Here is a 23422-nt window from a genome sequence, read left to right as displayed (position 1 = left end):
GCTTTCAGAACTGGTTGTCGGATTTTAGCGCTGACTTGGAGGCCTGGAAATGCGCGAAACAGCCGCCGCCATGCGATTTGTTACCACACCGTTGTACAAAACGCAAGGGCTCGTCCGGGATTTGAACCCGGGACCTCCTGCACCCGAAGCAGGAATCATACCCATTTTTTTTTTTTTTTTTTAAATGCCTGCAATTCAGTCTCAGCTCATTATGAGCAAATGAATGCGTAATTATTATTCCTCTAACAAATATATCTATTGAAAAAAAATATTAAGGTACATCCACAACACAGCCATTTCAAAAGAAGTACACTACTGAAATTAAAATCCTAAAACATGACTATATAATGTAGACTGCTTACTGAAATAAAGATTAAAACACGAAAACTTCAGTCCTGATGTAGAGAAGAAACATACATAGAGGCGGCAATCCAGAAACAGTATAAAAGAAAATGTCTCACACAGGTGACCTTAGCCCACACCCTCTCTTTCAAATGTCAGGCTAAGCATATTGGCAAAATCATCTCGGAGGCCTGGCAATCGCAAGCGCTGCCAGTAAGCAGTAAGCATGTACTGCCGAAACGCTACGTGTCCATCCTCTTCATGACAACTGTTGACAAAATGTACGAAATGGCCAATCAACCACATGACGGTATGGAGCTTCGTTCGCGGAAAAAAGGAAGAATCGGGCCGGACGATGATCTCAATAGTATAAGCGGCTTCGGCAGACCTAGTGACAAAAGCAAGTTGTTTCCTGAGCCAACGCCAATTAGCAAGGTGCCCACAGCAGGTGAATCGATGTTCAGGGGTATCCAGGAGACCACACCGAGTACAGGAGTCCGTGTCAGAAAGACCAATACGGTGCAGTCGTACATTGGTGGGAACCAAATTATTTATTACCCTATACCACGTGGACGCCACGGCCATAGAGTGGATCGGCAGACTAACATTCTTCCAGACGTTCCTCCAGGACACAGATGGAGACGCCAGTTCTATTGGATTGGGACCGGCCAGCCCCTCCCAGCGGGCAATCAAGCCCTTGGTCGTTGGCACCGGTCGCCGCAAGAAGACGTCACCGAGGTAACTCACCGCAATGTAAAATTCCCGAATGTGTTTCAACTTAAAATTTAGGCGTCCGACATCGACAGGTGGAGCAAGGCTCGCCGGACGCACAACAGTAAAAAGCCTGGATGTAATCGAAGTCACTTCTTGCGTAACAATTAGAGTCGTTCGGCGGACGTACAAAGCAGACGCCTTGCGAGTAATGTCAGAGAGGCCCAAGCCTCCGGAGATACGCGGTTTCGTCATTACCTCGTAACGTAACTTGAATAGATGGCCCTTCCATATAAACCTGCTAGACAATTGGCGCAACCTTTTCGCCACCATCATGGGAAGTGGGAACAGCTGAGCAACATAATAAGCTTTACATAGAACGTAGATGTCTAAAATTCTGACTTTTTGCAAAATGGTAGCAGAGCGCTGCTCATGGACCATCAGAGCCCCCTGTATCTTCTCGGTGACAGATTTCCAATTGAGAGCCGCCATTTTTAGAGGACACCGATCAATGATAATCCCCAAGGACGTATGGCGATCGACAAAAGTGGCCCAAGGGACGTTAGCATCGCGAAATCCTCGAATATCAAGGAACTTACATTTACCCTGATTGAGACGCGCTCCAGAGACACGACAGTACGCATCAACTGCCCCTTTCAACAACGGGATATCATCACGTTGACGGAGGAGAACAACGACATCTTCCGCATATGCCTTAACCGAGAGCTTCCCACCAGAGAGGGACATACCCTGAAGCTTGAGAGCAATAGTCCGAAGCAGCGGTTCCAGGGACAATACGAATAAAGACATAGAGAGCGGACTACCCTGAGGCACTCCGCGGCGGATAGCAATGGGCGGCGTCAGCTGCCCATTGACTGACACCCGAGCTGTTATTCCCCTATACAAATTGCCAAGAACACCACGTGATGAAGCGTTAAAACCTATTGTACCTAAAACACGATCTAAAAACACATGACTGACGTGATCAAAAGCCTTATGAAAATCAAGGAAGGCAAAGGCACAATGTACGTTAGTAACCGCCGCAACCGAGACAACATCCCGATATTCGGCTACTGGTGTCAGAATAGATCTATCATGAAAACAGCATTGATGTGCACCAATCACACCCCGAAGCAGAGAGGACAACCGGCTATTGAGCGCTCTAGCAGCTGTCTTGTAGTCAAAATTCAGCAATGTGAGCGGACGAAGATTGGCAGCAGATAAACGACCAGAGGACTTTGGAATTAAAATTATTTTCCCTACTTTAAAATCGGCAGGCACATCCATCCCCCTGACAATCTCATTTAAAATCTGCGTAAAAATGCCACCCAAAAGAGGCCAAAAACGGAGATAAAATTCTTTAGGCAGGCCGTCTGGACCCGGCGATTTACTGGACGGAGAGCGAGCAATAAAATCGAAAACATCATCTACCTGGAATTCCCGGAGAAATTCGCCGTTCGCGTCAGGCGCGATCGTCGCAGTTAGATCCCCAAAGACATCTTCCGAAAGAGACTCACCAGAATCATCGGCAGAATAGAGACTAGTGTAATACTGATGAAGAGCACGAACCATTTCCTCCTGTGCACTAAGCTGTCGCCCATCATCCACCGTAAGAGAAGAGATGAAGGAGCGACGACGACGAGTGTGATGCCGTAGCAGGTGGTACAAGGATGTCAGCTCACCTTCAACAAGAGAGTGAGGTTTCGACTTAACTCGCAGACCATCCATCTGTCGTCGTTTAAGGCTCATGAGCTTCGCTTTAATACGACGAACATCATGGATCCGCAGAGGAGAGGTACCCGCCGCGTCATATAGTTCACGCAGGACAGAGTAGTAATATTCGTACGTGTTCTTAAAATCACGCGCCCTTGCAGCACAGTAAAAAATCAAAGTCTGACGAATCTTGGGCTTGGCAAACGCAGTCCACCAAACCAGCAAGGAGGGGTATCGCGGGACAGAGCGAAGACATCGCTCCCACACGCCACTTATAACATCATCCATAGCACTGTCGGCAAGGTGGGAAACATTTAACATCCACTGGGAACAATAAAGTTTTGCAGGTTGGTGACTAAGATTTACAGTTGCAGTAAAAGCACAATGGTCAGAAAAACTAGTAGGAATAACATCGACAGAAAGAATTTTATCACATAAAAAATCAGATAAATAGAATCTGTCGAGTCTACTGCATGAGGACGCGGTAAAAAACGTATATTTCACCAGGGTTGGATATTTGTGTTCCCAAACATCACGCAAATGCATCGTACGAACTAAGTCATGTAAATCACGGCAATAATTAAAATTGGGGGACTGGTCTTCAGGGCGTAAAACACAATTAAAATCGCCTCCGAGCAGGAGACTCCGAGGACTCTGGCGCAAAAGATAAATAAGCTCTTCTTTATAAAAGCGCGATCGAGCCACAGTGTGACCCGAACCAGAGGGGGCATACAAAACAACGAGGCGGAGATCAAAAAGACGACAACCAATCCCACGGCCAGAGTCAAGGAATTCAATGTCAGTAATAGGAATGCCCTCTCGAAAGAAAAGAGCAGTTCCTGTTGAATATTCCGGCGCGACATTAAAAACAGTTTGAAATCCAGGTAGAGAGAGATCAGAAAACAACACTTCCTGCAAAAACACTACGTCCGCACAGGCGTCGTAAATAAACTGCCGCAAAGAGGCAATGCGAACGTCGGACTCAATACGGTTAACATTTAAGGTAAGAAAGGTGTATGCTTGAACCATAGAGAGAAAAGCGAGAAAACAAATCACCTACACCGACGCACCAGCGTCACAGTCCATAGCAGGGGAGACGGAGGCATCCGAGGGAGGGGGACTGCTACCCCGTTCCGCGGATCCCTTACGTTTCGGTTTTTTACGAACAGCATTAACGTTCGGCTGAACGCGTAACTTGCGTCGGCTGACGGGCAAGGAAGCTTCAGCCGCCGGTGACGTAGGAGGGTCAAGTTCTGTATCCGACACCACCCGCGCCGGTCCACATGCGGGATCCGGGGTCGCGGGGGAAACATCCGACAAAACGGAATGGTCAACACCTGCACTAGCTTCCGGCATACATGGACTGCACGGAGGCGAAACGTGAGCAGGAAGGTCCGAGGCCGCAGAGTTGGAAGGAAGCGGAGCAGCTCCGCTGGCAGAGGTATGGGGCAGCGAAGCAGGAAGTTGTCGCGGCTCCACTTGTTGTGACATCGAAGTCGGTTCGGAAGACGGCGCCAACAGGCCCGACCGACGACCCGACTCGAGAGAAGCTGCGTCGGAGGCCGGAGGGGCGCCAGCAGCCGCCACCGGAACCGCTACCTCAGGAGAGCAGGGAGCAGCTACAGTACACAGTGGCTCGGAGGACGCCGGTCGCTCGGGCTGGGGCATCTCAGGGAGATCCTCATCCGTACTATTTCCATCGTGTGGGCGACGCCTCTTATTATTCAAAAGTGGCACACCCACCTGAGGGACAGACGGAACAACATCAGATTGAGCACGCAAAGGAGGAAATTCTGTGTCAGGGGTGCGCAAAACCTGTGGCGGGGCGCTACTACCACTGGACTGTGCTACACCAAGAGCAGAACCACCTGCAACGAGGTCAGCGACCGTTAACTTGCGACGCTGTTCGAGAGAATTTTTTAAAACAAAAACTCTCCGCGGACAGTCGGTACGCACGTGACCACTTTCATTGCACAAAAAACAGGTGCCAACCTGACCACTATATGTTACATGAACACGATATCCACCGATCTGCAGGTGAGATGGAATATTCTGCTTAACGTGCATTTCGACTGAACGAATACCACTGTAACATTGCAGGCGATGTTGGCTTGACCAGCGTTCAAGGCGAATGCTCTTTACATCACCATACTTCTGTAGACCCTCCTTAAGATAGACATTATCCACCTCCGGTGGAAGGTTGTAAACACGAACACTGGTGTACGTAATGGAAGCATTGGAAAGCAGCACGGTACTTACAGAATCATCCCGATGCCGAAAGAGAACTTGATGACCGTATTTAGAAAGAATTTTATCAACCTGAAGTGGGTCCATAAACTTAACAAAGAAAACATACAGTTCGGTATCAAAATAAGCAGTGTGCACCTGATCCGAATGAACACCAAAGGTATCTACCAACCAATCATGAATCTCAAGAGAACTAGGTTGCACATGGCGGGTTGACTTGTCAAAAGCAAAACTAACTGTAGCCTGACGAGGAATAACCTGGGACGACATTTTCAAAATATGCGGTCGAAACCGCTACACAAAAAACACTGAAATAAGGACAGAAAGTAACACAAGGTAAGAAACAACGACGGAGAAACACTCACAGAAGTTGCAACACAACACGTAAACAAAAACGATAGTCCACTATACGTAACGCTACGGCGGAGCGGAAGACTAGGCACGTCCACACTGCACGGCGTCTAAAGACAAAGCAGGAATCACACCCCTAGACCAACGAGCCACCTGGCTGGAGCAGTCAAGTTAATCCCAAGTAGTGGGCCTCACAGGGAACACAAACTTTCACGCGAATTCGCAAGATAAACGCTTTCTGCAGGCAGCACTCACCACTGATGAGAAGAATATTAAAGGCAACGAATAAAAAGCGAAATAACTTCATCGAGCACTGCTTATGAACAGCCGGCAGTGCCTCAGTTTCGGTATGTGGTTTCTCAGGGTTAAGAGAAGGCGAATGCACTAAACAAAAGAACATCGGGAAACCAAGCACCAACTCATAACGAAAAGATTGCACAATATACTGCAAGCAAAATTTCCAGAAGACGGATACTGAAGACGCCGCAGACAAAAGAATTATTCTATGCAGTAACGAGTATCTAGGAAGCGTGAATTGCATGTGCTGCTCCACCACACAACTTCTTTTGATACTGTTTTACTTATTTTAAATTTTCATTACCTGATCGTCTCTAAAATACTGTGCGGTTATCACCTGGTGTCCAACAGCGATAGTAGTAAGTAAATCGACTACAAAGTCTTTCAAAGTAGGTCAGACGAAAAAAAAAAAAAATCGGAGCTGCGTGTAGCTCATGTCATTCTGCTTTCAATCGTGAATCTCCGGCTGGGAGTAGTGGCGTACTTCTGTAATCCAACCTTCTGGGAGGCCGTTGTGTGGGAGAGATCTGGAAACAACTACAGATTCGACCGTTCCACGAGCTTAGGAACGGCCGCGATGCCTTCATCGAGCTCTGCAGATCGACAGATGATTGTGTGGAAATTTCGGCAAGCGGTGGCTAAGGGTTAAGAGAAGCCCAACACACTAAACACAAGAAAGTCGGGAAACCGAAGCTCACAACTCATAACGAAAAGATTGCGGAATGCAGTGCGAAAGCAAAACTTCGAGAAGACCAACTCTGAAGCCATCGGCGAGCTAGGAATTATTCCGCACAAGAAGCGATCATGTAGGAAGAGCGAGCCGAGGCTGTCGCTCGACCACACAATAAATTTTTGCTTAATCCCAATTTGCAGTACCGCTTCGACACTAGAATACTACGCCTTGGATCTTCCAAAAGCGATAGTAATAAGCACGTCGACTGCAGTGTCATTTGGGGTAGTGAGTCACACATGGAGAGGATATGGGGCGGGTGGAATATGCAACGACAGGGGCATTGCAGGGCGGCCGCCGGCTCCTTGCGCTGTGGCGCACCGGTGGCGGCGGCGGCCTGGCTGGGCTGCTGGTGCCTCCATGTAGAGCTGCCGCCGAGCCCAGGCAAAGTGCCGCTAACGAAGCGATTGCCTTTGGTGACATCTTTTGCAATAACGACTGCGCGAATCGACGGTATCTCGTAAGGAAGGATAGAGCAGCAGCTGCCGCCGAGCCCAGGCGCCGTGCCGAACACGCAGAAGGTCCCCGGCTCGATTGCGGGCGGAAACCCGTTTTCGTCGCACTCAGCAAGACACTTGCTACGATCTCTACTGTGACCATTTAAATCAACTTCAAACGTTCCATCAGCAGGGTGCACATGGCTCAAATGAAACATGAAACGGTTTCAGAACTGGTTGTCGGATTTTAGCGCTGACTTGGAGGCCTGGAAATGCGCGAAACAGCCGCCGCCATGCGATTTGTTACCACACCGTTGTACAAAACGCAAGGGCTCGTCCGGGATTTTTTTTACCCGGGACCTCCTGCACCCGAAGCAGGAATCATACCCCTAGACCAACGAGCCTATTCGTTCCGAAAACGCACTGCATGTGAATGACGCCACCTTTGTTGGTCTCACCATGTAGGGCTGCAGCTCAGCCAGCGTTCTCCTTGTCTGTCGCGGTTGGATTGTTTTCATCGACGTCTTTTACTGCAGGAACTTCACGAATCGGAGGGAGCTCGTAGCCGATGCCCTTGCTAACACAGAAGAAAAACTGTTGCTACTACGAGTTTCCGGGTGGTACATGAAAAGAACCGTCGTTTCCGTGGTGTAGCGGTTATCACGTCTGCTTTACACGCAGAAGGTCCCCGGTTCGATCCCGGGCGGGAACACAACAATTTTAATCTATATTTCGGATTTCATTTCCGAGATGACCTCACGTCCGCGTATGCAGAGACAAGCAATGTTGTATGCTAGACGGATAGGGCGTCATTTTACTGTCAAATACTGTTGCTCTCTTATTGCACCGGTATTTGGTAACTGAGAACGCCCCTAGCTCCATTATGGCTGGCAAAATTTATAATCCGGTTCTTCAGGGCTACTTCAAGTGCGCTTGCTACTGGCTTTCCTGAGCTCACCCTACTCGCCTTGTCACAGCTCTGTCAAAGTGTGATGCTAACTAATAATGAGAATCTCTTAGCCACGCTCAATCTTACATGCCACCCCTTGGTTGTTGCCGTCGCCAGTAAGATGAGGGTAGACTGTCGCACAATTAAGCTGAATCTCCACTCACGGTGCACATATCCCGCAAAGACAACCTTGTTTTCCGTTGCATGCAAAATTACCGTCTGCCTTTCTACCGAATTCCACCTACGTACTTTACTGGTGCCGCATTCTTGTTATATCCACGTGCTATAACAGGCGTCTACTCTTCATTGAGGAGCTGCAACCGGGGCTGAGTTCCACCTACGCTTCAGCACGGTCAAAATGGCAGGGCTCGTCCGGGATTTGAACCCGGGACCTCCTGCACCCAAAGCAGGAATCATACCCCTAGACCAACGAGCCACCTGGCTGGAGCAGTCAAGTTAATCCCAAGTAGTGGGCCTCACAGGGAACACAAACTTTCACGCGAATTCGCAAGATAAACGCTTTCTGCAGGCAGCACTCACCACTGTTGAGAAGAATATTAAAGGCAACGAATAAAAAGCGAAATAACTTCATCGAGCACTGCTTATGAACAGCCGGCAGTGCCTCAGTTTCGGTATAAGGTTTCTCAGGGTTAAGAGAAGGCGAATGCACTAAACAAAAGAAAATCGGGAAACCAAGCACCAACTCATAACGAAAAGATTGCAAAATATACTGCAAGCAAAATTTCCAGAAGACGGATACTGAAGACGCCGCAGACAAAAGAATTATTCTATGCAGTAACGATTATCTAGGAAGCGTGAATTGCATGTGCTGCTCCACCACACAACTTCTTTTGATACTGTTTTACTTATTCTAAATTTTCATTACCTGATCGTCTCTAAAATACTGTGCGGTTATCACCTGGTTTCCAACAGCGATAGTAGTAAGTAAATCGACTACAAAGTCTTTCAAAGTAGGTCAGACACAAAAAAAAAAAAAAAATCGGAGCTGCGTGTAGCTCATGTCATTCTGCTTTCAATCGTGAATCTCCGGCTGGGAGTAGTGGCGTACTTCTGTAATCCAAGCTTCTGGGAGGCCGTTGTGTGGGAGAGATCTGGAAACAACTACAGATTCGACCGTTCCACGAGCTTAGGAACGGCCGCGATGCCTTCATCGAGCTCTGCAGATCGACAGATGATTGTGTGGAAATTTCGGCAAGCGGTGGCTAAGGGTTAAGAGAAGCCCAACACACTAAACACAAGAAAGTCGGGAAACCGAAGCTCACAACTCATAACGAAAAGATTGCGGAATGCAGTGCGAAAGCAAAACTTCGAGAAGACCAACTCTGAAGCCATCGGCGAGCTAGGAATTATTCCGCACAAGAAGCGATCATGTAGGAAGAGCGAGCCGAGGCTGTCGCTCGACCACACAATAAATTTTTGCTTAATCCCAATTTGCAGTACCGGTTCGACACTAGAATACTGCGCCTTGGTTCTTCCAAAAGCGATAGTAATAAGCACGTCGACTGCAGTGTCATTTGGGGTAGTGAGTCAGACATGGAGAGGATATGGGGCGGGTGGAATATGCAACGACAGGGGCATTGCAGGGCGGCCGCCGGCTCCTTGCCCTGTGGCGCACCGGTGCCGGCGGCGGCCTGGCTGGGCTGCTGGTGCCTCCATGTAGAGCTGCCGCCGAGCCCAGGCAAAGTGCCGCTAACGAAGCGATTGCCTTTGGTGACATCTTTTGCAATAACGACTGCGCGAATCGACGGTATCTCGTAAGGAAGGAAAGAGCAGCAGCTGCCGCCGAGCCCAGGCGCCGTGCCGAACACGCAGAAGGTCCCCGGCTCGATTGCGGGCGGAAACCCGTTTTCGTCGCACTCAGCAAGACACTTGCTACGATCTCTACTGTGACCATTTAAATCAACTTCAAACGTTCCATCAGCAGGGTGCACATGGCTCAAATGAAACATGAAACGGTTTCAGAACTGGTTGTCGGATTTTAGCGCTGACTTGGAGGCCTGGAAATGCGCGAAACAGCCGCCGCCATGCGATTTGTTACCACACCGTTGTACAAAATGCAAGGGCTCGTCCGGGATTTGAACCCGGGACCTCCTGCACCCGAAGCAGGAATCATACCCCTAGACCAACGACCCTATTCGTTCCGAAAACGCACTGCATGTGAATGACGCCACCTTTGATGGTCTCACCATGTAGGGCTGCAGCTCAGCCAGCGTTCTCCCTGTCTGTCGCGGTTGGATTGTTTTCATCGACGTCTTTTACTGCAGGAACTTCACGAATCAGAGGGAGCTCGTAGCCGATGCCCTTGCTAACACAGAAGAAAAACTGTTGCTATTACGAGTCTCCGGGTGCTACATGAAAAGAACCGTCGTTTCCGTGGTGTAGCGGTTATCACGTCTGCTTTACACGCAGAAGGTCCCCGGTTCGATCCCGGGCGGGAACACAACAATTTTAATCTATATTTCGGATTTCATTTCCGAGATGACCTCACGTCCGCGTATGCAGAGACAAGCAATGTTGTATGCTAGACGGATAGGGCGTCATTTTACTGTCAAATACTGTAGCTCTCTTATTGCACCGGTATTTGGTAACTGAGAACGCCCCTAGCTCCATTATGGCTGGCAAAATTTATAATCCGGTTCTTCAGGGCTACTTCAAGTGCGCTTGCTACTGGCTTTCCTGAGCTCACCCTACTCGCCTTGTCACAGCTCTGTCAAAGTGTGATGCTAACTAATAATGAGAAACTCTTAGCCACGCTAAATCTTACATGCCACCCCTTGGTTGTTGCCGTCGCTAGTAAGATGAGGGTAGACTGTCGCACAATTAAGCTGAATCTCCACTCACGGTGCACATATCCCGCAAAGACAACCTTGTTTTCCGTTGCATGCAAAATTACCGCCTGCCTTTCTACCGAATTCCACCTACGTACTTTACTGGTGCCGCATTCTTGTTATATCCACGTGCTATAACAGGCGTCTACTCTTCATTGAGGAGCTGCAACCGGGGCTGAGTTCCACCTACGCTTCAGCACGGTCAAAATGGCATGGCTCGTCCGGGATTTGAACCCGGGACCTCCTGCACCCGAAGCAGGAATCATACCCCTAGACCAACGAGCCACCTGGCTGGAGCAGTCAAGTTAATCCCAAGTAGTGGGCCTCACAGGGAACACAAACTTTCACGCGAATTCGCAAGATAAACGCTTTCTGCAGGCAGCACTCACCACTGTTGAGAAGAATATTAAAGGCAACGAATAAAAAGCGAAATAACTTCATCGAGCACTGCTTATGAACAGCCGGCAGTGCCTCAGTTTCGGTATAAGGTTTCTCAGGGTTAAGAGAAGGCGAATGCACTAAACAAAAGAAAATCGGGAAACCAAGCACCAACTCATAACGAAAAGATTGCAAAATATACTGCAAGCAAAATTTCCAGAAGACGGATACTGAAGACGCCGCAGACAAAAGAATTATTCTATGCAGTAACGATTATCTAGGAAGCGTGAATTGCATGTGCTGCTCCACCACACAACTTCTTTTGATACTGTTTTACTTATTCTAAATTTTCATTACCTGATCGTCTCTAAAATACTGTGCGGTTATCACCTGGTTTCCAACAGCGATAGTAGTAATAAAATCGACTACAAAGTCTTTCAAAGTAGGTCAGACACAAAAAAAAAAAAAAATCGGAGCTGCGTGTAGCTCATGTCATTCTGCTTTCAATCGTGAATCTCCGGCTGGGAGTAGTGGCGTACTTCTGTAATCCAAGCTTCTGGGAGGCCGTTGTGTGGGAGAGATCTGGAAACAACTACAGATTCGACCGTTCCACGAGCTTAGGAACGGCCGCGATGCCTTCATCGAGCTCTGCAGATCGACAGATGATTGTGTGGAAATTTCGGCAAGCGGTGGCTAAGGGTTAAGAGAAGCCCAACACACTAAACACAAGAAAGTCGGGAAACCGAAGCTCACAACTCATAACGAAAAGATTGCGGAATGCAGTGCGAAAGCAAAACTTCGAGAAGACCAACTCTGAAGCCATCGGCGAGCTAGGAATTATTCCGCACAAGAAGCGATCATGTAGGAAGAGCGAGCCGAGGCTGTCGCTCGACCACACAATAAATTTTTGCTTAATCCCAATTTGCAGTACCGGTTCGACACTAGAATACTACGCCTTGGATCTTCCAAAAGCGATAGTAATAAGCACGTCGACTGCAGTGTCATTTGGGGTAGTGAGTCAGACATGGAGAGGATATGGGGCGGGTGGAATATGCAACAACAGGGGCATTGCAGGGCGGCCGCCGGCTCCTTGCGCTGTGGCGCACCGGTGGCGGCGGCGGCCTGGCTGGGCTGCTGGTGCCTCCATGTAGAGCTGCCGCCGAGCCCAGGCAAAGTGCCGCTAACGAAGCGATTGCCTTTGGTGACATCTTTTGCAATAACGACTGCGCGAATCGACGGTATCTCGTAAGGAAGGATAGAGCAGCAGCTGCCGCCGAGCCCAGGCGCCGTGCCGAACACGCAGAAGGTCCCCGGCTCGATTGCGGGCGGAAACCCGTTTTCGTCGCACTCAGCAAGACACTTGCTACGATCTCTACTGTGACCATTTAAATCAACTTCAAACGTTCCATCAGCAGGGTGCACATGGCTCAAATGAAACATGAAACGGTTTCAGAACTGGTTGTCGGATTTTAGCGCTGACTTGGAGGCCTGGAAATGCGCGAAACAGCCGCCGCCATGCGATTTGTTACCACACCGTTGTACAAAACGCAAGGGCTCGTCCGGGATTTTTTTTACCCGGGACCTCCTGCACCCGAAGCAGGAATCATACCCCTAGACCAACGAGCCTATTCGTTCCGAAAACGCACTGCATGTGAATGACGCCACCTTTGTTGGTCTCACCATGTAGGGCTGCAGCTCAGCCAGCGTTCTCCTTGTCTGTCGCGGTTGGATTGTTTTCATCGACGTCTTTTACTGCAGGAACTTCACGAATCGGAGGGAGCTCGTAGCCGATGCCCTTGCTAACACAGAAGAAAAACTGTTGCTACTACGAGTTTCCGGGTGGTACATGAAAAGAACCGTCGTTTCCGTGGTGTAGCGGTTATCACGTCTGCTTTACACGCAGAAGGTCCCCGGTTCGATCCCGGGCGGGAACACAACAATTTTAATCTATATTTCGGATTTCATTTCCGAGATGACCTCACGTCCGCGTATGCAGAGACAAGCAATGTTGTATGCTAGACGGATAGGGCGTCATTTTACTGTCAAATACTGTTGCTCTCTTATTGCACCGGTATTTGGTAACTGAGAACGCCCCTAGCTCCATTATGGCTGGCAAAATTTATAATCCGGTTCTTCAGGGCTACTTCAAGTGCGCTTGCTACTGGCTTTCCTGAGCTCACCCTACTCGCCTTGTCACAGCTCTGTCAAAGTGTGATGCTAACTAATAATGAGAATCTCTTAGCCACGCTCAATCTTACATGCCACCCCTTGGTTGTTGCCGTCGCCAGTAAGATGAGGGTAGACTGTCGCACAATTAAGCTGAATCTCCACTCACGGTGCACATATCCCGCAAAGACAACCTTGTTTTCCGTTGCATGCAAAATTACCGTCTGCCTTTCTACCGAATTCCACCTACGTACTTTACTGGTGCCGCATTCTTGTTATATCCACGTGCTATAACAGGCGTCTACTCTTCATTGAGGAGCTGCAACCGGGGCTGAGTTCCACCTACGCTTCAGCACGGTCAAAATGGCAGGGCTCGTCCGGGATTTGAACCCGGGACCTCCTGCACCCTAAGCAGGAATCATACCCCTAGACCAACGAGCCACCTGGCTGGAGCAGTCAAGTTAATCCCAAGTAGTGGGCCTCACAGGCAACACAAACTTTCACGCGAATTCGCAAGATAAACGCTTTCTGCAGGCAGCACTCACCACTGTTGAGAAGAATATTAAAGGCAACGAATAAAAAGCGAAATAACTTCACCGAGCACTGCTTATGAACAGCCGGCAGTGCCTCAGTTTCGGTATGTGGTTTCTCAGGGTTAAGAGGAGGCGAATGCACTAAACAAAAGAACATCGGGAAACCAAGCACCAACTCATAACGAAAAGATTGCAAAATATACTGCAAGCAAAATTTCCAGAAGACGGATACTGAAGACGCCGCAGACAAAAGAATTATTCTATGCAGTAACGATTATCTAGGAAGCGTGAATTGCATGTGCTGCTCCACCACACAACTTCTTTTGATACTGTTTTACTTATTCTAAATTTTCATTACCTGATCGTCTCTAAAATACTGTGCGGTTATCACCTGGTTTCCAACAGCGATAGTAGTAAGTAAATCGACTACAAAGTCTGTCAAAGTAGGTCAGACACAAAAAAAAAAAATTGGAGCTGCGTGTAGCTCATGTCATTCTGCTTTCAATCGTGAATCTCCGGCTGGGAGTAGTGGCGTACTTCTGTAATCCAAGCTTCTGGGAGGCCGTTGTGTGGGAGAGATCTGGAAACAACTACAGATTCGACCGTTCCACGAGCTCAGGAACGGCCGCGATGCCTTCATCGAGCTCTGCAGATCGACAGATGATAGTGTGGAAATTTCGGCAAGCGGTGGTTAAGGGTTAAGAGAAGCCCAACACACTAAACACAAGAAAGTCGGGAAACCGAAGCACACAACTCATAACGAAAAGATTGCGGAATGCAGTGCGAAAGCAAAACTTCGAGAAGACCAACTCTGAAGCCATCGGCGAGCTAGGAATTATTCCGCACAAGAAGCGATCATGTAGGAAGAGCGAGCCGAGGCTGTCGCTCGACCACACAATTAATTTTTGCTTAATCCCAATTTGCAGTACCGGTTCGACACTAGAATACTGCGCCTTGGTTCTTCCAAAAGCGATAGTAATAAGCACGTCGACTGCAGTGTCATTTGGGGTAGTGAGTCAGACATGGAGAGGATATGGGGCGGGTGGAATATGCAACGACAGGGGCATTGCAGGGCGGCCGCCGGCTCCTTGCGCTGTGGCGCACCGGTGCCGGCGGCGGCCTGGCTGGGCTGCTGGTGCCTCCATGTAGAGCTGCCGCCGAGCCCAGGCAAAGTGCCGCTAACGAAGCGATTGCCTTTGGTGACATCTTTTGCAATAACGACTGCGCGAATCGACGGTATCTCGTAAGGAAGGAAAGAGCAGCAGCTGCCGCCGAGCCCAGGCGCCGTGCCGAACACGCAGAAGGTCCCCGGCTCGATTGCGGGCGGAAACCCGTTTTCGTCGCACTCAGCAAGACACTTGCTACGATCTCTACTGTGACCATTTAAATCAACTTCAAACGTTCCATCAGCAGGGTGCACATGGCTCAAATGAAACATGAAACGGTTTCAGAACTGGTTGTCGGATTTTAGCGCTGACTTGGAGGCCTGGAAATGCGCGAAACAGCCGCCGCCATGCGATTTGTTACCACACCGTTGTACAAAATGCAAGGGCTCGTCCGGGATTTGAACCCGGGACCTCCTGCACCCGAAGCAGGAATCATACCCCTAGACCAACGACCCTATTCGTTCCGAAAACGCACTGCATGTGAATGACGCCACCTTTGATGGTCTCACCATGTAGGGCTGCAGCTCAGCCAGCGTTCTCCCTGTCTGTCGCGGTTGGATTGTTTTCATCGACGTCTTTTACTGCAGGAACTTCACGAATCGGAGGGAGCTCGTAGCCGATGCCCTTGCTAACACAGAAGAAAAACTGTTGCTATTACGAGTCTCCGGGTGCTACATGAAAAGAACCGTCGTTTCCGTGGTGTAGCGGTTATCACGTCTGCTTTACACGCAGAAGGTCCCCGGTTCGATCCCGGGCGGGAACACAACAATTTTAATCTATATTTCGGATTTCATTTCCGAGATGACCTCACGTCCGCGTATGCAGAGACAAGCAATGTTGTATGCTAGACGGATAGGGCGTCATTTTACTGTCAAATACTGTTGCTCTCTTATTGCACCGGTATTTGGTAACTGAGAACGCCCCTAGCTCCATTATGGCTGGCAAAATTTATAATCCGGTTCTTCAGGGCTACTTCAAGTGCGCTTGCTACTGGCTTTCCTGAGCTCACCCTACTCGCCTTGTCACAGCTCTGTCAAAGTGTGATGCTAACTAATAATGAGAAACTCTTAGCCACGCTAAATCTTACATGCCACCCCTTGGTTGTTGCCGTCGCTAGTAAGATGAGGGTAGACTGTCGCACAATTAAGCTGAATCTCCACTCACGGTGCACATATCCCGCAAAGACAACCTTGTTTTCCGTTGCATGCAAAATTACCGTCTGCCTTTCTACCGAATTCCACCTACGTACTTTACTGGTGCCGCATTCTTGTTATATCCACGTGCTATAACAGGCGTCTACTCTTCATTGAGGAGCTGCAACCGGGGCTGAGTTCCACCTACGCTTCAGCACGGTCGAAATGGCAGGGCTCGTCCGGGATTTGAACCCGGGACCTCCTGCACCCGAAGCAGGAATCATACCCCTAGACCAACGAGCCACCTGGCTGGAGCAGTCAAGTTAATCCCAAGTAGTGGGCCTCACAGGGAACACAAACTTTCACGCGAATTCGCAAGATAAACGCTTTCTGCAGGCAGCACTCACCACTGTTGAGAAGAATATTAAAGGCAACGAATAAAAAGCGAAATAACTTCATCGAGCACTGCTTATGAACAGCCGGCAGTGCCTCAGTTTCGGTATAAGGTTTCTCAGGGTTAAGAGAAGGCGAATGCACTAAACAAAAGAAAATCGGGAAACCAAGCACCAACTCATAACGAAAAGATTGCAAAATATACTGCAAGCAAAATTTCCAGAAGACGGATACTGAAGACGCCGCAGACAAAAGAATTATTCTATGCAGTAACGATTATCTAGGAAGCGTGAATTGCATGTGCTGCTCCACCACACAACTTCTTTTGATACTGTTTTACTTATTCTAAATTTTCATTACCTGATCGTCTCTAAAATACTGTGCGGTTATCACCTGGTTTCCAACAGCGATAGTAGTAAGTAAATCGACTACAAAGTCTTTCAAAGTAGGTCAGACGCAAAAAAAAAAAAATCGGAGCTGCGTGTAGCTCATGTCATTCTGCTTTCAATCGTGAATCTCCGGCTGGGAGTAGTGGCGTACTTCTGTAATCCAAGCTTCTGGGAGGCCGTTGTGTGGGAGAGATCTGGAAACAACTACAGATTCGACCGTTCCACGAGCTTAGGAACGGCCGCGATGCCTTCATCGAGCTCTGCAGATCGACAGATGATTGTGTGGAAATTTCGGCAAGCGGTGGCTAAGGGTTAAGAGAAGCCCAACACACTAAACACAAGAAAGTCGGGAAACCGAAGCTCACAACTCATAACGAAAAGATTGCGGAATGCAGTGCGAAAGCAAAACTTCGAGAAGACCAACTCTGAAGCCATCGGCGAGCTAGGAATTATTCCGCACAAGAAGCGATCATGTAGGAAGAGCGAGCCGAGGCTGTCGCTCGACCACACAATAAATTTTTGCTTAATCCCAATTTGCAGTACCGGTTCGACACTAGAATACTGCGCCTTGGTTCTTCCAAAAGCGATAGTAATAAGCACGTCGACTGCAGTGTCATTTGGGGTAGTGAGTCAGACATGGAGAGGATATGGGGCGGGTGGAATATGCAACGACAGGGACATTGCAGGGCGGCCGCCGGCTCCTTGCGCTGTGCTGGTGCCTCCATGTATAGCTGCCGCGGAGCCCAGGCAAAGTGCCGCTAACGAAGCGATTGCCTTTGGTGACATCTTTTGCAATAACGACTGCGCGAATCGACGGTATCTCGTAAGGAAGGATAGAGCAGCAGCTGCCGCCGAGCCCAGGCGCCGTGCCGAACACGAAGAAGGTCCCCGGCTCGATTGCGGGCGGAAACCCGTTTTCGTCGCACTCAGCAAGACACTTGCTACGATCTCTACTGTGACCATTTAAATCAACTTCAAACGATCCATCAGCAGGGGGCACATGGCTCAAATGAAACATGAAACGGTTTCAGAACTGGTTGTCGGATTTTAGCGCTGACGTGGAGGCCTGGAAATGCGCGAAACAGCCGCCGCCATGCGATTTGTTACCACACCGTTGTACAAAACGCAAGGGCTCGTCCGGCATTTGATCCCGGGACCTCCTGCACCCGAAGCAGGAATCATACCCCTAGCCCAACGAGCCTATTCGTTCCGAAAACGCACTGCATGTGAATGACGCCACCTTTGATGGTCTCACCATGTAGGGCTGCAGCTCAGCCAGCGTTCTCCCTGTCTGTCGCGGTTGGATTGTTTTCATCGACGTCTTTTACTGCAGGAACTTCACGAATCGGAGGGTGCTCGTAGCCGATGCCCTTGCTAACACAGAAGAAAAACTGTTGCTATTACGAGTCTCCGGGTGGTACATGAAAAGAACCGTCGTTTCCGTGGTGTAGCGGTTATCATGTCTGCTTTACACGCAGAAGGTCCCCGGTTCGATCCCGGGCGGGAACACAACAATTTTAATCTATATTTCGGATTTCATTTCCGAGATGACCTCACGTCCGCGTATGCAGAGACAAGCAATGTTGTATGCTAGACGGATAGGGCGTCATTTTACTGTCAAATACTGTTGCTCTCTTATTGCACCGGTATTTGGTAACTGAAAACGCCCCTAGCTCCATTATGGCTGGCAAAATTTATAATCCGGTTCTTCAGGGCTACTTCAAGTGCGCTTGCTACTGGCTTTCCTGAGCTCACCCTACTCGCCTTGTCACAGCTCTGTCAAAGTGTGATGCTAACTAATAATGAGAAACTCTTAGCCACGCTCAATCTTACATGCCACCCCTTGGTTGTTGCCGTCGCTAGTAAGATGAGGGTAGACTGTCGCACAATTAAGCTGAATCTCCACTCACGGTGCACATATCCCGCAAAGACAACCTTGTTTTCCGTTGCATGCAAAATTACCGTCTGCCCTTCTACCGAATTCCACCTACGTACTTTACTGGTGCCGCATTCTTGTTATATCCACGTGCTATAACAGGCGTCTACTCTTCATTGAGGAGCTGCAACCGGGGCTGAGTTCCACCTACGCTTCAGCACGGTCAAAATGGCAGGGCTCGTCCGGGATTTGAACCCGGGACCTCCTGCACCTAAAGCAGGAATCATACCCCTAGACCAACGAGCCACCTGGCTGGAACAGTCAAGTTAATCCCAAGTAGTGGGCCTCACAGGGAACACAAACTTTCACGCGAATTCGCAAGATAAACGCTTTCTGCAAGCAGCACTCACCACTGTTGAGAAGAATATTAAAGGCAACGAATAAAAAGCGAAATAACTTCATCGAGCGCTGCTTATGAACAGCCGGCAGTGCCTCAGTTTCGGTATGTGGTTTCTCAGGGTTAAGAGGAGGCGAATGCACTAAACAAAAGAACATCGGGAAACCAAGCACCAACTCATAACGAAAAGATTGCAAAATATACTGCAAGCAAAATTTCCTGAAGACGGATACTGAAGACGCCGCAGACAAAAGAATTATTCTATGCAGTAAAGATTATCTAGGAAGCGTGAGTTGCATGTGCTGCTCCACCACACAACTTCTTTTGATACTGTTTTACTTATTCTAAATTTTCATTACCTGATCGTCTCTAAAATACTGTGCGGTTATCACCTGGTTTCCAACAGCGATAGTAGTAAGTAAATCGACTACAAAGTCTTTCAAAGTAGGTCAGACACAAAAAAAAAAAAAAAATCGGAGCTGCGTGTAGCTCATGTCATTCTGCTTTCAATCGTGAATCTCCGGCTGGGAGTAGTGGCGTACTTCTGTAATCCAAGCTTCTGGGAGGCCGTTGTGTGGGAGAGATCTGGAAACAACTACAGATTCGACCGTTCCACGAGCTCAGGAACGGCCGCGATGCCTTCATCGAGCTCTGCAGATCGGCAGATGATAGTGTGGAAATTTCGGCAAGCGGTGGCTAAGGTTTAAGACAAGCCAAACACACTAAACACAAGAAAGTCGGGAAACCGAAGCACACAACTCATAACGAAAAGATTGCGGAATGCAGTGCGAAAGCAAAACTTCGAGAAGACCAACTCTGAAGCCATCGGCGAGCTAGGAATTATTCCGCACAAGAAGCGATCATGTAGGAAGAGCGAGCCGAGGCTGTCGCTCGACCACACAATAAATTTTTGCTTAATCCCAATTTGCAGTACCGGTTCGACACTAGAATACAGCGCCTTGGTTCTTCCAAAAGCGATAGTAATAAGCACGTCGACTGCAGTGTCATTTGGGGTAGTGAGTCAGACATGGAGAGGATATGGGGCGGGTGGAATATGCAACGACAGGGGCATTGCAGGGCGGCCGCCGGCTCCTTGCGCTGTGCTGGTGCCTCCATGTAGAGCTGCCTCGGAGCCCAGGCAAAGTGCCGCTAACGAAGCGATTGCCTCTGGTGACATCTTTTGCAATAACGACTGCGCGAATCGACGGTATCTCGTAAGGAAGGAAAGAGCAGCAGCTGCCGCGGAGCCCAGGCAAAGTGCCGCTAACGAAGCGATTGCCTTTGGTGACATCTTTTGCAATAACGACTGCGTGAATCGACGGTATCTCGTAAGGAAGGAAAGAGCAGCAGCTGCCGCCGAGCCCAGGCAAAGTGCCGCTAACGAAGCGATTGCCTTTGGTGACATCTTTTGCAATAACGACTGCGCGAATCGACGGTATCTCGTAAGGAAGGAAAGAGCAGCAGCTGCCGCCGAGCCCAGGCAAAGTGCCGCTAACGAAGCGATTGCCTTTGGTGACATCTTTTGCAATAACGACTGCGCGAATCGACGGTATCTCGTAAGGAAGGAAAGAGCAGCAGCTGCCGCCGAGCCCAGGCGCCGTGCCGAACACGCAGAAGGTCCCCGGCTCGATTGCGGGCGGAAACCCGTTTTCGTCGCACTCAGCAAGACACTTGCTACGATCTCTACTGTGACCATTTAAATCAACTTCAAACGTTCCATCAGCAGGGTGCACATGGCTCAAATGAAACATGAAACGGTTTCAGAACTGGTTGTCGGATTTTAGCGCTGACTTGGAGGCCTGGAAATGCGCGAAACAGCCGCCGCCATGCGATTTGTTACCACACCGTTGTACAAAATGCAAGGGCTCGTCCGGGATTTGAACCCGGGACCTCCTGCACCCGAAGCAGGAATCATACCCCTAGACCAACGACCCTATTCGTTCCGAAAACGCACTGCATGTGAATGACGCCACCTTTGATGGTCTCACCATGTAGGGCTGCAGCTCAGCCAGCGTTCTCCCTGTCTGTCGCGGTTGGATTGTTTTCATCGACGTCTTTTACTGCAGGAACTTCACGAATCGGAGGGAGCTCGTAGCCGATGCCCTTGCTAACACAGAAGAAAAACTGTTGCTATTACGAGTCTCCGGGTGCTACATGAAAAGAACCGTCGTTTCCGTGGTGTAGCGGTTATCACGTCTGCTTTACACGCAGAAGGTCCCCGGTTCGATCCCGGGCGGGAACACAACAATTTTAATCTATATTTCGGATTTCATTTCCGAGATGACCTCACGTCCGCGTATGCAGAGACAAGCAATGTTGTATGCTAGACGGATAGGGCGTCATTTTACTGTCAAATACTGTTGCTCTCTTATTGCACCGGTATTTGGTAACTGAGAACGCCCCTAGCTCCATTATGGCTGGCAAAATTTATAATCCGGTTCTTCAGGGCTACTTCAAGTGCGCTTGCTACTGGCTTTCCTGAGCTCACCCTACTCGCCTTGTCACAGCTCTGTCAAAGTGTGATGCTAACTAATAATGAGAAACTCTTAGCCACGCTAAATCTTACATGCCACCCCTTGGTTGTTGCCGTCGCTAGTAAGATGAGGGTAGACTGTCGCACAATTAAGCTGAATCTCCACTCACGGTGCACATATCCCGCAAAGACAACCTTGTTTTCCGTTGCATGCAAAATTACCGTCTGCCTTTCTACCGAATTCCACCTACGTACTTTACTGGTGCCGCATTCTTGTTATATCCACGTGCTATAACAGGCGTCTACTCTTCATTGAGGAGCTGCAACCGGGGCTGAGTTCCACCTACGCTTCAGCACGGTCGAAATGGCAGGGCTCGTCCGGGATTTGAACCCGGGACCTCCTGCACCCGAAGCAGGAATCATACCCCTAGACCAACGAGCCACCTGGCTGGAGCAGTCAAGTTAATCCCAAGTAGTGGGCCTCACAGGGAACACAAACTTTCACGCGAATTCGCAAGATAAACGCTTTCTGCAGGCAGCACTCACCACTGTTGAGAAGAATATTAAAGGCAACGAATAAAAAGCGAAATAACTTCATCGAGCACTGCTTATGAACAGCCGGCAGTGCCTCAGTTTCGGTATAAGGTTTCTCAGGGTTAAGAGAAGGCGAATGCACTAAACAAAAGAAAATCGGGAAACCAAGCACCAACTCATAACGAAAAGATTGCAAAATATACTGCAAGCAAAATTTCCAGAAGACGGATACTGAAGACGCCGCAGACAAAAGAATTATTCTATGCAGTAACGATTATCTAGGAAGCGTGAATTGCATGTGCTGCTCCACCACACAACTTCTTTTGATACTGTTTTACTTATTCTAAATTTTCATTACCTGATCGTCTCTAAAATACTGTGCGGTTATCACCTGGTTTCCAACAGCGATAGTAGTAAGTAAATCGACTACAAAGTCTTTCAAAGTAGGTCAGACGCAAAAAAAAAAAAATCGGAGCTGCGTGTAGCTCATGTCATTCTGCTTTCAATCGTGAATCTCCGGCTGGGAGTAGTGGCGTACTTCTGTAATCCAAGCTTCTGGGAGGCCGTTGTGTGGGAGAGATCTGGAAACAACTACAGATTCGACCGTTCCACGAGCTTAGGAACGGCCGCGATGCCTTCATCGAGCTCTGCAGATCGACAGATGATTGTGTGGAAATTTCGGCAAGCGGTGGCTAAGGGTTAAGAGAAGCACAACACACTAAACACAAGAAAGTCGGGAAACCGAAGCTCACAACTCATAACGAAAAGATTGCGGAATGCAGTGCGAAAGCAAAACTTCGAGAAGACCAACTCTGAAGCCATCGGCGAGCTAGGAATTATTCCGCACAAGAAGCGATCATGTAGGAAGAGCGAGCCGAGGCTGTCGCACGACCACACAATAAATTTTTGCTTAATCCCAATTTGCAGTACCGGTTCGACACTAGAATACTGCGCCTTGGTTCTTCCAAAAGCGATAGTAATAAGCACGTCGACTGCAGTGTCATTTGGGGTAGTGAGTCAGACATGGAGAGGATATGGGGCGGGTGGAATATGCAACGACAGGGACATTGCAGGGCGGCCGCCGGCTCCTTGCGCTGTGCTGGTGCCTCCATGTATAGCTGCCGCGGAGCCCAGGCAAAGTGCCGCTAACGAAGCGATTGCCTTTGGTGACATCTTTTGCAATAACGACTGCGCGAATCGACGGTATCTCGTAAGGAAGGATAGAGCAGCAGCTGCCGCCGAGCCCAGGCGCCGTGCCGAACACGAAGAAGGTCCCCGGCTCGATTGCGGGCGGAAACCCGTTTTCGTCGCACTCAGCAAGACACTTGCTACGATCTCTACTGTGACCATTTAAATCA

General features: G+C 49.1%; 15 non-coding genes across 15 annotated transcripts; 6 read left to right on the top strand and 9 right to left on the bottom strand.

Annotated features, from left to right (window-relative positions):
- Positions 1–7467: 7467 nt before the first annotated feature.
- On the top strand, positions 7468–7540 carry Trnav-uac (transfer RNA valine (anticodon UAC)). Its single transcript has one exon. It is a non-coding gene; the product is annotated as a tRNA-Val (tRNA).
- Positions 7541–8141: 601 nt separating this feature from the next.
- Positions 8142–8213, bottom strand: Trnap-ugg (transfer RNA proline (anticodon UGG)). Its single transcript has one exon. It is a non-coding gene; the product is annotated as a tRNA-Pro (tRNA).
- Positions 8214–9858: 1645 nt separating this feature from the next.
- Positions 9859–9930, bottom strand: Trnap-cgg (transfer RNA proline (anticodon CGG)). The gene has a single exon. It is a non-coding gene; the product is annotated as a tRNA-Pro (tRNA).
- A 235-nt stretch (positions 9931–10165) lies between these two features.
- On the top strand, positions 10166–10238 carry Trnav-uac (transfer RNA valine (anticodon UAC)). The gene has a single exon. It is a non-coding gene; the product is annotated as a tRNA-Val (tRNA).
- A 601-nt stretch (positions 10239–10839) lies between these two features.
- Trnap-cgg (transfer RNA proline (anticodon CGG)) lies at positions 10840–10911 on the bottom strand. The gene has a single exon. It is a non-coding gene; the product is annotated as a tRNA-Pro (tRNA).
- Positions 10912–12865: 1954 nt separating this feature from the next.
- Positions 12866–12938, top strand: Trnav-uac (transfer RNA valine (anticodon UAC)). Its single transcript has one exon. It is a non-coding gene; the product is annotated as a tRNA-Val (tRNA).
- A 601-nt stretch (positions 12939–13539) lies between these two features.
- Trnap-agg (transfer RNA proline (anticodon AGG)) lies at positions 13540–13611 on the bottom strand. The gene has a single exon. It is a non-coding gene; the product is annotated as a tRNA-Pro (tRNA).
- A 1641-nt stretch (positions 13612–15252) lies between these two features.
- Positions 15253–15324, bottom strand: Trnap-cgg (transfer RNA proline (anticodon CGG)). The gene has a single exon. It is a non-coding gene; the product is annotated as a tRNA-Pro (tRNA).
- A 235-nt stretch (positions 15325–15559) lies between these two features.
- Positions 15560–15632, top strand: Trnav-uac (transfer RNA valine (anticodon UAC)). The gene has a single exon. It is a non-coding gene; the product is annotated as a tRNA-Val (tRNA).
- A 601-nt stretch (positions 15633–16233) lies between these two features.
- On the bottom strand, positions 16234–16305 carry Trnap-cgg (transfer RNA proline (anticodon CGG)). Its single transcript has one exon. It is a non-coding gene; the product is annotated as a tRNA-Pro (tRNA).
- Positions 16306–18220: 1915 nt separating this feature from the next.
- Trnav-uac (transfer RNA valine (anticodon UAC)) lies at positions 18221–18293 on the top strand. The gene has a single exon. It is a non-coding gene; the product is annotated as a tRNA-Val (tRNA).
- Positions 18294–18894: 601 nt separating this feature from the next.
- Trnal-uag (transfer RNA leucine (anticodon UAG)) lies at positions 18895–18966 on the bottom strand. The gene has a single exon. It is a non-coding gene; the product is annotated as a tRNA-Leu (tRNA).
- Positions 18967–20919: 1953 nt separating this feature from the next.
- Positions 20920–20991, bottom strand: Trnap-cgg (transfer RNA proline (anticodon CGG)). The gene has a single exon. It is a non-coding gene; the product is annotated as a tRNA-Pro (tRNA).
- A 235-nt stretch (positions 20992–21226) lies between these two features.
- Trnav-uac (transfer RNA valine (anticodon UAC)) lies at positions 21227–21299 on the top strand. The gene has a single exon. It is a non-coding gene; the product is annotated as a tRNA-Val (tRNA).
- Positions 21300–21900: 601 nt separating this feature from the next.
- On the bottom strand, positions 21901–21972 carry Trnap-cgg (transfer RNA proline (anticodon CGG)). Its single transcript has one exon. It is a non-coding gene; the product is annotated as a tRNA-Pro (tRNA).
- Positions 21973–23422: the final 1450 nt, after the last annotated feature.

Source organism: Schistocerca serialis, chromosome 2 (genome assembly GCF_023864345.2).
Source record: "Schistocerca serialis cubense isolate TAMUIC-IGC-003099 chromosome 2, iqSchSeri2.2, whole genome shotgun sequence".
In the NCBI taxonomy this organism is placed as follows: domain Eukaryota; kingdom Metazoa; phylum Arthropoda; class Insecta; order Orthoptera; family Acrididae; genus Schistocerca; species Schistocerca serialis.
Note: the sequence above shows the minus strand (reverse complement) of the source record. Positions and strands in the feature narration are given on the sequence as shown.